At 46.2% G+C, this 10,861-nt stretch overlaps 1 long non-coding RNA gene across 1 annotated transcript; it reads left to right on the top strand.

Moving 5' to 3' along the window:
• The first annotated feature begins 97 nt into the window (after positions 1–97).
• Positions 98–6,039, top strand: LOC132834557 (uncharacterized). Its single transcript, XR_009647205.1, has 3 exons — positions 98–194; positions 4,774–4,877; positions 5,785–6,039. It is a non-coding gene; the product is annotated as an uncharacterized LOC132834557 (long non-coding RNA).
• The last annotated feature ends 4,822 nt before the right edge of the window (positions 6,040–10,861 follow it).

Below are 10,861 nucleotides of genomic sequence, written 5' to 3'. Positions count from 1 at the left end.
GCGGCTGCACGAGAACACTCAGGGCGGGCCTCAGCTCAACACCCAGCTCCGACTGGTCACAATGTCCATCAATCACAAGGTTTCAGCCAATAGGAAATGCAGACCCGCGCGTGGAATGTCGTTTGGAGCTGAATGTGGACAGAAAGAGAAATGGCCGGAGAAACTCGGCGGCCGGTTTGGCGGGATCTGTGAAGGTAAAGCAGAGGCAATTTTTCCGATCCAGTGCTCCTTCGTCAGAGTTGATAGTAACTAGGAAAGGTACAGATAGCGGGGTGAGGGCTGTCACTCCCGCAGTAGGTGGAGCTGGAGCCCCGGAAGAGAGAGAAGAGCAGTCAGACGGAGAAAGAGCTGGATCACTGTGAGGCAGGGAGAAAGGAAAGCTGGTCATGGGGCTGGCTGTGCCTGAAGCAGCCCGTGTCCTGGCAAGGGCCTGGGCTCTGGGGAAAGGACATTGCACAAGGTACTCAGCCTCTAACATGGTTGGGGTTGATATTGCCTCCCTGGTCCCAGGATCAAGAATATCTGAGTGCAGAATATTCCCAACATGGAATTGGACCAGCAGCAGGAGGACATTGTACACGTTGGAGCTAGTGACAGAGGAAGGAAAAAGGGTGATATTCTGAATATAGAAAGTTAGGCAGGAATTTTAAAAAGGAAATCCTCAATGGTAGTAATATCTGGGTTACTCCTGGTGTGATGAGTCAGTGAGGGGAGGAATAGGAGGATAGAGAAGATAAATGTGTGGCTGAGGAACTGGTGCAAGAGAGAACGGTTTACATTTTTTGGATCATTGAAATCCCTTCTGGGATAGGAGTGACATGTAGAAGAAACAGGGATTGTACCTGATTTAGAAGGAGACTAATATACTGGCAGGGAGATTTGTTAGAGCTGCTCAGGAGAATTTACATTCGTATGGCGGTGGTGAGACTGGGGATAGGGATCTGTCTGAGACTGGTGCAGTTTGGAAAAGGTAAAGGTCAAACAGTCAGGGCAGGCAGGAACAAAGCAGGGAATGAGGTAGGAGTGATAAGTGAACCTGCATGTATTTCAATGCAAGGGGCCGAATGGAGAAGTCAGATGAACTCGGAGCATGGTTAGAAACGTAAAACTGAGATTTCATAGCAATTACAGAAACATTGCTCAGGGATGGACAGGACTGGCAGCTTAATGGTCCAGGATACAAATGTTATATGAAGGATAGAAAAGGGGGGAGTGGTGTTTTTGATAAGAGGGTCTCATTATGGCTGTATTTTGGGTGGATATTACTGGAAATACATCCATGGAAGTTATTTGGGTGGAACTGAAAAGCAAGAAAGGGATGATCACCCTTATTGTGATTGTACTTTCGACCCCACAGTCAGCAGGAAATTGAGAAACAAGTTTGTAAGGAGATGGTTTAAAGGTGGTGAATGTTTTTCCTTTTTTGAGACAGGGAACAGTAGTAATACTGGGAATTACAGAACTGTCATACTTTGTGGTGAGCAAGTTATTGGAGAGGATTCTGTGAGACAGTATTTATAATTACTTAAATACCATATTTAAGTCTTATGGTGTCATAAGAGGAATCGCTAGAGAGACTCGGCAGGTTTGGGATGATCTGTGGAGATAAAGTGAAGATAATTCCAAGTGTGGTCGAACCAGGGCTCTGCAGAGCTGCAGCATAACCTTGCGGCCCTTAAACTCCATCCCCTTGCTAATGAAAGCCAACACAGCAGATGCCTTAACAATCCTGCAATTCCACACTTATGGAATCTTTGAGGATGTGACAAAATACTCTCTGATAAAGATGGACCAGTGAATATGGTGTTTGTGGATTTTAGCCAGACATTTGATAAGGTTCCCCATGGTAGGCTCATCCAGAAAATAAGGAGAATACGTGGGTGGTGCATTACTTACTAGTCAGGTCTTGGGAAATGTTGCTGAACAGAGACCTTGGAGTCCAGGTTCATAGTTCCTTGAAAATGGAGTCGCAGGTGGATAGGTTAGTGAAGAAGGCAGTTGGTGTGCTTTCTTTTATTAGTCAGAGCATTGAATATAGGAGGTTGTCGGTTATGTTGCAGCTGTACACGGCATTGGTTAGGCAGCTTTTGGAATATTGTGGGCAATTCCAGCCTCCCTCTAAAGGAAGAATATTGTGAAGTTGAAAGGGTTCTGAAAAGATATTTATAAGGCTGTTGCCAGGGTTAGAGAGTTTGAACTGTAGGGAGAGGCTGAATAGGCTGGAGCTGTTTTCCCTGCAGTGGCAATGGCTGAAAGGTGACCTTTATAAGAATTGGAAAATCATAAGGGGCATGGACAGACAAGGGCTTTTCCCTTGGGTATGGAATCTGGAACCAGAGCATGTAGGTTTCGGGTGAAAGGAGAAATATTTAAAGGGGTCCTGAGGGGCAATGTTTTCATGCAAAAGGTGGTGCATGTATGGATTGAGCTGCCAGAGGAAGGCTGGTACAATTACAACAAGTGAAAGGCATTTAGATGGCTAAATGAATAGGAAGCATTGAGGGATATGGGCCTAGATTAATTTAGAATACCTAGGTGGCATGGAGGAATTGGCCTTTCCTCACAACACCTTCCCTCCTTACCAAGCAACATCTTAGTAAATTCCTCTGAACACCTTCCAAATTTTTCACATCCTTCCTATTATGCGGCGACCATAACTGTACGCAATATTCCGAGAGGCTGCACCAGAATTTTGTACCTTTGCAGCATGACCTCGTGGCTCTGAAGCTCAATCTCTCTATCAATAAAAGCTAACACACCGTATGCCTAAATAACCCTATCAACCTGGGTGACAACTTTCAGGGATCTATTTACATGGACACTGAGATCTCTTGGCTCACCTACACTGCCAAAAACGAGTCAATTTCTGATCCAAATTGCTAAATCACCCTCAATCCAATGTCTTTGTACTTTGTGCACTAGACTACCGTGGTGAACCTTAACCGCCACCTTACTGAAATTCATATACATCACGTCAACTGCTTTACCCTCATCCACCTGTTCGGTCACTATTTCAAAGAGGTAAAAACAAGGACTGTAGATGCTGGAAACAAGAGTCTAGATTAGAGTGGTGCTGGAAAAGCACAGCATGTCAGGAAGCATCTGAGGAACAGGATCCTGATGAAGGGCATTTGCCCGAAATGTCAATTTTCTTGCTCCTCTGATACTGCCTGACCTGTTGTGCTTTTTCAGCACTACTCTAATCTAGACACCATTTCAAGGAACTCAATAAGGTATGTGAAGCACGATGCACCCTTCACAAAACCGTATTGACTATTCCCAATCAAAGTATTCCTTTTTTCGATGATTATAAATGTTATTTCTTTATAACCCTTCCCTACACTTTACCCACAACTGCAGTAAGGCTCACTGCTCCATAATTACCAGGGTTGTCTCTACTCCCCTTCTTGCGAAGGGGGCAAGGTTTGCTATCCTCCAGTCTTCTGGCGCTATTCCTGTAGATTATGACGACATAAAGATCAAAGTCAAAAGCTCTGCAATATCCTCCCTGGCTTCCCAGAGAATCCTGGGATAAATCCCATCTGGCCCAGGGGTCTTATCTATTTTCCCACTTTCCAGAATTGCTAACACCTCCTCCTTGTGAACCTCAATCCTGTCTAGTCTAGTAGCCTCCATCTCAGTATTTCCCTTGACAACATTGTCTCTTTCCAGTGTGAATGCTGACAAAAACAAAATCACTTAACACTTTTCCTATCTCCTCAGACTCCACGTACAACTTCCCACTACCATTCTTGTTTGGACCTAATCTATCGCTGGTCATTTATTCCTGATTATACCGATCAAAAGCTTTAGGGTTTTCCTTGATCCTATCTGCCAACAACTTCTCATGTTGCCTGCTGGCTCTTCTTAGTTCTGTTTTCAGGTATTTCCTCGCTAGATTGTAACCGTTGAGAGCCATTTTTCTCTCCATAACAACTTCCCTGTTACGCTTGCTCAGTTCCAGAATCAGATTTGCAATCCTTTCCTCTCCCTCTGGAACTAATCCGGAGGCTGATTGAAAACTCCCAAAAGGGTGACTTCTCCTTTGCTAATTCTAATCTCAGTCCATAGTACCTCAGTAGACGAGTCTTCAAACATCCTTTCTGTCACAGTAAAACTGCCCTTGACGAACAATGCCACACCTCCCCCTTTTTTGCCATCTTCTCTGTTCTTACTGAAACATCTAAATCCTGGAACCTGCAACAACTATTCCTGTCCCTGCTCTATCCATGTCTCTGAAATGACCACAACATTGAAGTTCCAGGTACCAACCCATGCTGCAAGTTCACTCTCCTTATTCCGGAAGATCCTGGTGTTGAAGTAGACACACTTCATACCACCTTCCTGCTTGCTGGTGCACTCTTGCAACCTTGAAACCATATTTCTGACCTTAATATCCTGGACTCTGGAACTACAATTTAAGTTCCCATCCCCCTGATGAATTAGTTTAAACCCTGTCAAAGTGCTCTCCCCCACCCCCCCCACGCAGGATATTGGGGTCCTCTGGTTCAGGTGTAGACCATCCTATTTGTAGAGGTCCCACCTACCCCAAAATGAGCCCCAATTCTCCAGATATCCGAAAGTCTTCCCCCCTGCACCATCCCTGCAGCCATGTGTTCAACTCCTCTCTCTCTCCTTATTCCTCGCCTCGCCAGCACGTGGCACGGATAATAAAGCAGAGATAACATCTGTTTGTTCTCGCTCTGACCTTCCACCCTCGTTCCCTGAATTTCTGCCTTAAATCCACATCCCTTTTCCGAACTATGTCATTAGTGCCTATGTGGACCACGATTTGGAGCTGCTCCCTCCATCCAAGGATCCCGAAGCACGATCTGAGGCATCACGAACTTTGGCACCTGGGAGGCAACACCCCAAATGTAAGTCTCTTTCATTCCCTTTCTGACCCCTTAACTCGGGAGTCCCTGGTGACAAATGCTCTGCTTATTATCCCCCCTCGCCCCCACCCCCAGCCCCTGCCAATTTCCCTTCTGAGCAATAAGGACAGACACTGTGCCAGAGACAATATATCCTTTGAGGGGAATGGCTACAGGGATCCCTGCACTGTCTGCTGGTTCCCTTCCCATCCCACCTGCCTCTTTGTTGTACCTGTGGTGTGACTACTTCCTTGTAAACCCCATCTGCCCACCTGAATGATCTGAAGATTATTAGATGTATTATTATACTTCTGAATGGGCCATTTAATTTAATTTTAATATGGATCTCGCTCTCTGTGCACCTTCTCTCTGCAGCTGTAACATTGTAGTCTTTGCTTTGTTGTATTACCTAATGCACTTTGTATGGTATAATCTGCCTGTACTGCAGGCAAGTAGAACTTTTCACTGTATCTAGAGATATGTGACAATAATCAAATCCAAGATGCTGGTGGGTGGAAAGTGTAGACTGGTGGAATCCTCACTTGAGGTAAAATACTTGAGGCACTTACTGGGATAGACATGGTCCTTAGCCATGTCCCAACCATTTCCCACACTCTGCCCTCACCACCCCTGCTCTTCCATACCACAACATTGACAAGATCCCTTTGTTCCTTGCTTTCCATCCCACAAGCACTTGCATCCCAAGGTTTATAAGCTGCTATTTCCAGTAGTTCCAATGCAGCTGCCCCATGACCACTGGCCAAAAGAGTTTGGATAATTGATTGACATAGTATAAAGGACCTGCCTCTGGAAATATGATTGAATAATTTGTTGGGGCAGAGAGAAGTTCTGAGGGTACTTCTCAACAAGCAGATGTCATCGATAGCAAATCTCCTTCACCTGTCCCCAGAGAGCAGTCTTCATTGAGCAGTCCTCATCAGGCAGATGAAAGATGAACCAGAAGAAGAGGAGGAAGGTCACGGGAAGAGTTCGCTGTCATCTCCATGAGAGAGCAGAATGCTTTAACAAGATTAAAACATTTTGTGCCGTCTGTCTGTTTGTCCTCTGGTATCAGTCACTGATACCAATTGTCACTGTTGTATACTTTGTTCATCCAATTAACTAATGTGACATATCTAAACTGATGCTTCTTTGCAAACTCAATAAACCATGAGAAAGTTACTTGGGCATTGTTGACTTCCTTTTTTTTCAAACATCTCCCTAGCCAATGGAACTCTCTTCCTCCTCACAACAGGACACTGGCAAAATACGTCAATGATGGTGGACAATTTGGAAGAATTGTGTGAGATGTCAAATGAGGTCTTTCTTGTCATTGCGATTTACAGGTCAAATTTACCAAGCAAATCCTGGAGGCAAAGATGAGATTATTACAAGTAAATGGCAAGGAACACATTCACTATTTATTATTACTTATCTTGCCTCACTTAATATATATATGTTCTTATTCTAACCCCTGCCAAAAAGCAATGAAAGGCTGAGAACTCTCAACACAAAAGTAAGTGAGTGTCTGTGACATTAGGTCGCTGTTTGCTCTTCCACACATCTATCTTGGAGACATGGCATTAACATCGCAGGGCATGCACAATGGGCAACAGCTGCATGCATCCCATGTCTGTCGATACTGGCATTCAATCTGTAGCATCTGACACATGCCAACATTAATGCTTTGTAAAATCTTGGGGGGCAACTTTTTTGTTATACAAGAGAGATGTTCATACATTATCATCAATTGGCGAACTGCTGTTGGATTGGTGATTCACCCCAATCAAACCTGTGCTGTACCAGGCAGGACCTGAGGGATGGCCTCATCAGCCTGAGCCAGGGGAAGGCCTTTGACAGGATATTGCATTTCTCCATATAGGGTGTGGTCTCCAAATGGCTTGGGGGGAGGAAATTTGTAATTAGATCTGACTGCTCTCCACCAACATCGTGAGCTCAGTCTCAATCAATGGGTGGGAATCGGAAAGCTTTCTCGATCAGATCCAGAGTCAGGCAGCACTGCCCACGCTCTTGTGTCTTGTCTGTATGTTTAGATTAGATTACTTAGTGTGGAAACAGGCCCTTCAGCCCAACAAGTCCACACCGACCCGCCGAAGCACAACCCACCCACACCCATTTTCCTAAATTCACCCCTTCACCTAACGCTACGGGCAATTTAGCATAGCCAATTCACCTAACCTTCACATTTTTGGATTGTGGGAGGAAACCGGAGCACCCGGAGGAAACCCATGCAGACACGCAGGGAGAATGTGCAAACTCCACACAGAGTCGCCTGAGGTGGGAATTCAACCCGGGTCTCTGGCGCTGTGAGGCAACAGTGCTCACTACTGTGCCACCTTTCTCTAGAGCCTTTTGCTGAGTTATTGAGGAAGGATGTGAGTGAGAGGGGAACTATTCCAGGCAGCCAGGGCCTGCAGACATAAGCCTCCCTTATGTATACAGATGACATACAAATCTTGAATAAAGTACATCCCTCCTCTGCACTCTGTCTGTATTATTCTTTCTCTCTCTCTCTCTCACACACACACACTCACACAAGTGTATAATAATATCCTCTCTGCTTTACTTTCTCTCTGTCACACACTCGTTCAGACAATAATATTACATTATCTCTCCTCTGCTGGACTATCTGTGTATCACTCTGTCTCATTCTCACAAATCTTTAATAAATTGCCCTCTGCTGCACTTTCTCTGTGTCACACTCAAATCCTAAATTAACTGTGTCTCCCCATCCCTCGATGTATTGTTTATCATGTTGTCTCTCTCACACAGGCATTTTTCTAATTCCCCCTCTGCTGCATTCATACGCACAAATCTTTAGCAATGTACCCTTTGCTGCACTTTCTGTCCATCACTCACACACAAATATTTAATACTCTCTCCTCTTCTCACTCTTTGTCACTCTCTCACATACAGAAACCATTCATAATATACCACCTGCTAGACGCTCTCACTGTTTCAATATAAGGAATTTTTCAGTCCCCCGGGATCCTCCCCGAGTCCAGTGATACCTGAAAGATCACTGTGAAAACCTCCATTAGCTCTTCAACTACCTCTTTGAGAACTCTGGGCTGTAGCCCCTCTGGTCCTGGTGATTTATCCATTCTCAGACGTTTCCATTTTTCTAGCACCTTCTCCTTGGTGATGACTACCATACTCATCTCTTCCCCTGACCCTCTTGAAATTTTGGGATATGATTTGTGTCTTGCCCATGAAGACTGACACAAAGTACTTATTCAGTTCCGCTGCCATTTCCTTGTTCCCCACTACAATTTCTCCAGATAATTTTGCCAGTGTCCATTATGTCTCTCTTCTGCCCTTTATATATCTGAAGAAACTCTTGCAATCTTTTCTAATATTACCGGCTAGCTTCCCCTCATATTTAATCTTGTCCCTCCTTATTTCTTTCTGCATTGTCCTCTGTTGGTCGATGTAGGCTTCCCAATCCTCTGGCTTCCCATTATTATTTGCCACATTTTATATTTTCTCTTTTGCTTTTATACTGTCCCTGAATTCCCTGGTCAACTAGGTAGTCTCATCCTCCTTTCAATAAGCTTCTTTTTCCTTGGCATGAATTGTTGCTGTGTTTCTCGAATAATTCTCAGAAACTCCTGCCATCGCTGTTTCACTGTAGGTCCTGTTAGGCTCCTCTCCCAGTCCATTCCGGTCAGCTTCTCCCTCATGCCTCTGCAGTTGCCTTTATTCAAGTGTAATTTTTTTTTATTTCAAAAAATACTTTATTCATAAAATACTTTGATGGTCTATACAAGTGGACTTGCTATACATATGTAAACATTCCATTTCTTTGCATAGCGAAACAGAGTAATCATTCCTATTTACAGGTCTGTACGATTACATTTTTTTAGCTGAGGCGTCAGCAGAGCCCAAATGACTGCATGGGCCCCCTGTTCTTCTTTAGGCAGGCACATGTCATACGGTGGTCTTTCCCCACTGCGCCTTGGCGGCAGTTGCCCCAAGCTTCAGCACGTCCCTCAACACGTAGTCCTGGACCTTGGAATGTGCCAGTCTGCAACACTCAGTCGGGGTCAACTCCTTCAGCTGGAAGATCAACAGTTTCGGACCACCCAGAGAGCGTCCTTCACCGAGTTGATGATCCTCCAGGCACAGTTGATGTTCGTCTCAGTGTGCATCCCAGGGAACAGGCCGTAGAGCACAGAGTCCCGCGTCATGGCGCTGCTCGGGACGAACCTCGACAACCACCACTGCATTCCTCTCCAAACTTCTTTTGAGTAGGCACATTCCAGAGGAGGTGTGTGACAGTCTCATTTCCCCCGCCCCGCAGCCGCTTCGAAAGCAGCGTGCGGGGTGCTGCTGAGAGTCCGGGCATGCATGAAGGATCTCACGGGCAGAGCCCTTCTTACCACCAGCCAAGCCATGTGTTGGTGCTTGTTGGAAAGTTCTGGCGATGAGGCATTCTGCCAAATTGCTTTGACAGTCTGCTCAGGAACCACTCAATTTGATCCTCCCTCTCCTTTTCCCGAAGGGTCTCTAGGACACTACGTGCTGACCACTTCCTGATGGACTTGTGGTCAAAGGTGTTTTTCTTCATAAATTTCTCCACGAAGTACAGGTGATACGGAGCGGTCCAACTAATCGGAGCCTTCTGCGGCAGCGAGGCCAGGCCCATCCTTCGCAACACCGAGGACAGGTAGAACCTCAGAATTTAGTGACACTTTTGCGTACCGGGGATCCACGCATAGCTTGATGCAGCCACACACAAAAGTGGCCATCAGGGTGAGGGTGGCATTGGGTGTATTTATTCCCCCGTTGTCCAGATCTTTGTACAGAAAACAGCGACGTCATCCATGTACAGGGAGGCCTTAACCTGCAGGCCCCCACTGCCAGGAATAGTCACCCCCCTCAGGCTCGCATCCTTCCTGATGGACTTGGCAAATGGCTCTATGCAGCACACAAACAAGGCAGGAGGGAAAGGGCAGCCCTGCCTGACTCCAGATCTGACTGGGAAGCTATCTGATTCCCACCCATTGATTGAGACTGCACTGACAATGTTGGTGTAGAGCAGTCTGATCCAATTGCAGATTCCCTCCCCAAAGCCCGTTTTGGAGAGAACATCTCTCATACACCTGTGTGATATCCTGTCAAAGGCTTTCTCCTGGTCCAGGCTGATCAGGCAGGTGTCCAACCCTCTGTCCTGCACGGAGGCGATCATATCCCTGAGGAGTGCAAGACTCTCAGTGATCTTCCTGCCTGACACAGCACAGGTTTGGTCAGGGTGAATCACCAACCCCAGAGCAGATCTGACCCGGTTGGCGATTACCTTTGACAGAATTTTGTAATCCACTTCAACAGTGAGATTGGTCTCCAATCTTTGAGTTCCTTCCTCTCCCCATTCTGCATGTAGATGACGGTGATGATGCCTTTCCTCATGGATTCACTCATGGTACCTGCCCAAAGCATACTGACATACACCTCCAGCAGGTCCTGGCCAATCAAGTCCCACAGAGCGGAATACAGCTCGACTGGTAAGTCGTCACTTCCGGAAGTTTTATTCTTTTCGAAGGACTCAAGGGTCTTGGTCAGCTCATCCAGAGATAGCGGCTGGTCCAGCCTCTCACGTGTTCTGTCATCTAAGACCTCCGTGATAGAGGACAGGAACGACTGGGAGGCCGCGCTGTCGGTTGGCTTCGCGTCATACAGACTGGCACAGAAGGATTAACTGATCCTCATGACATCAGTCTGAGATGACGTTATCGAGCCATCTTCTTCCTTCAGGCTGCTGAGCACAGAGCTCTCTTTGCGCACCTTCTGGAAGAAGAAACGCGAGCACATCTTGTCCTGCTCCACTGAGTGGACCCTGTACCGGAAGATTATCTTGGAAGCCTCCGAGGCAAAGAGCAAGGCTTCCTGGCCCTTCACCTCCTTGAGGTCCTCCGTGACATCAACCCCCAACGTCTGCAGCAGGAGGAGGTTCTGCATACTTTCCT

The sequence above is a fragment of the Hemiscyllium ocellatum genome, chromosome 40 (assembly GCF_020745735.1).
Source record: "Hemiscyllium ocellatum isolate sHemOce1 chromosome 40, sHemOce1.pat.X.cur, whole genome shotgun sequence".
Classification (NCBI taxonomy): domain Eukaryota; kingdom Metazoa; phylum Chordata; class Chondrichthyes; order Orectolobiformes; family Hemiscylliidae; genus Hemiscyllium; species Hemiscyllium ocellatum.
This window is presented reverse-complemented; position numbering and strand designations above follow the sequence as displayed.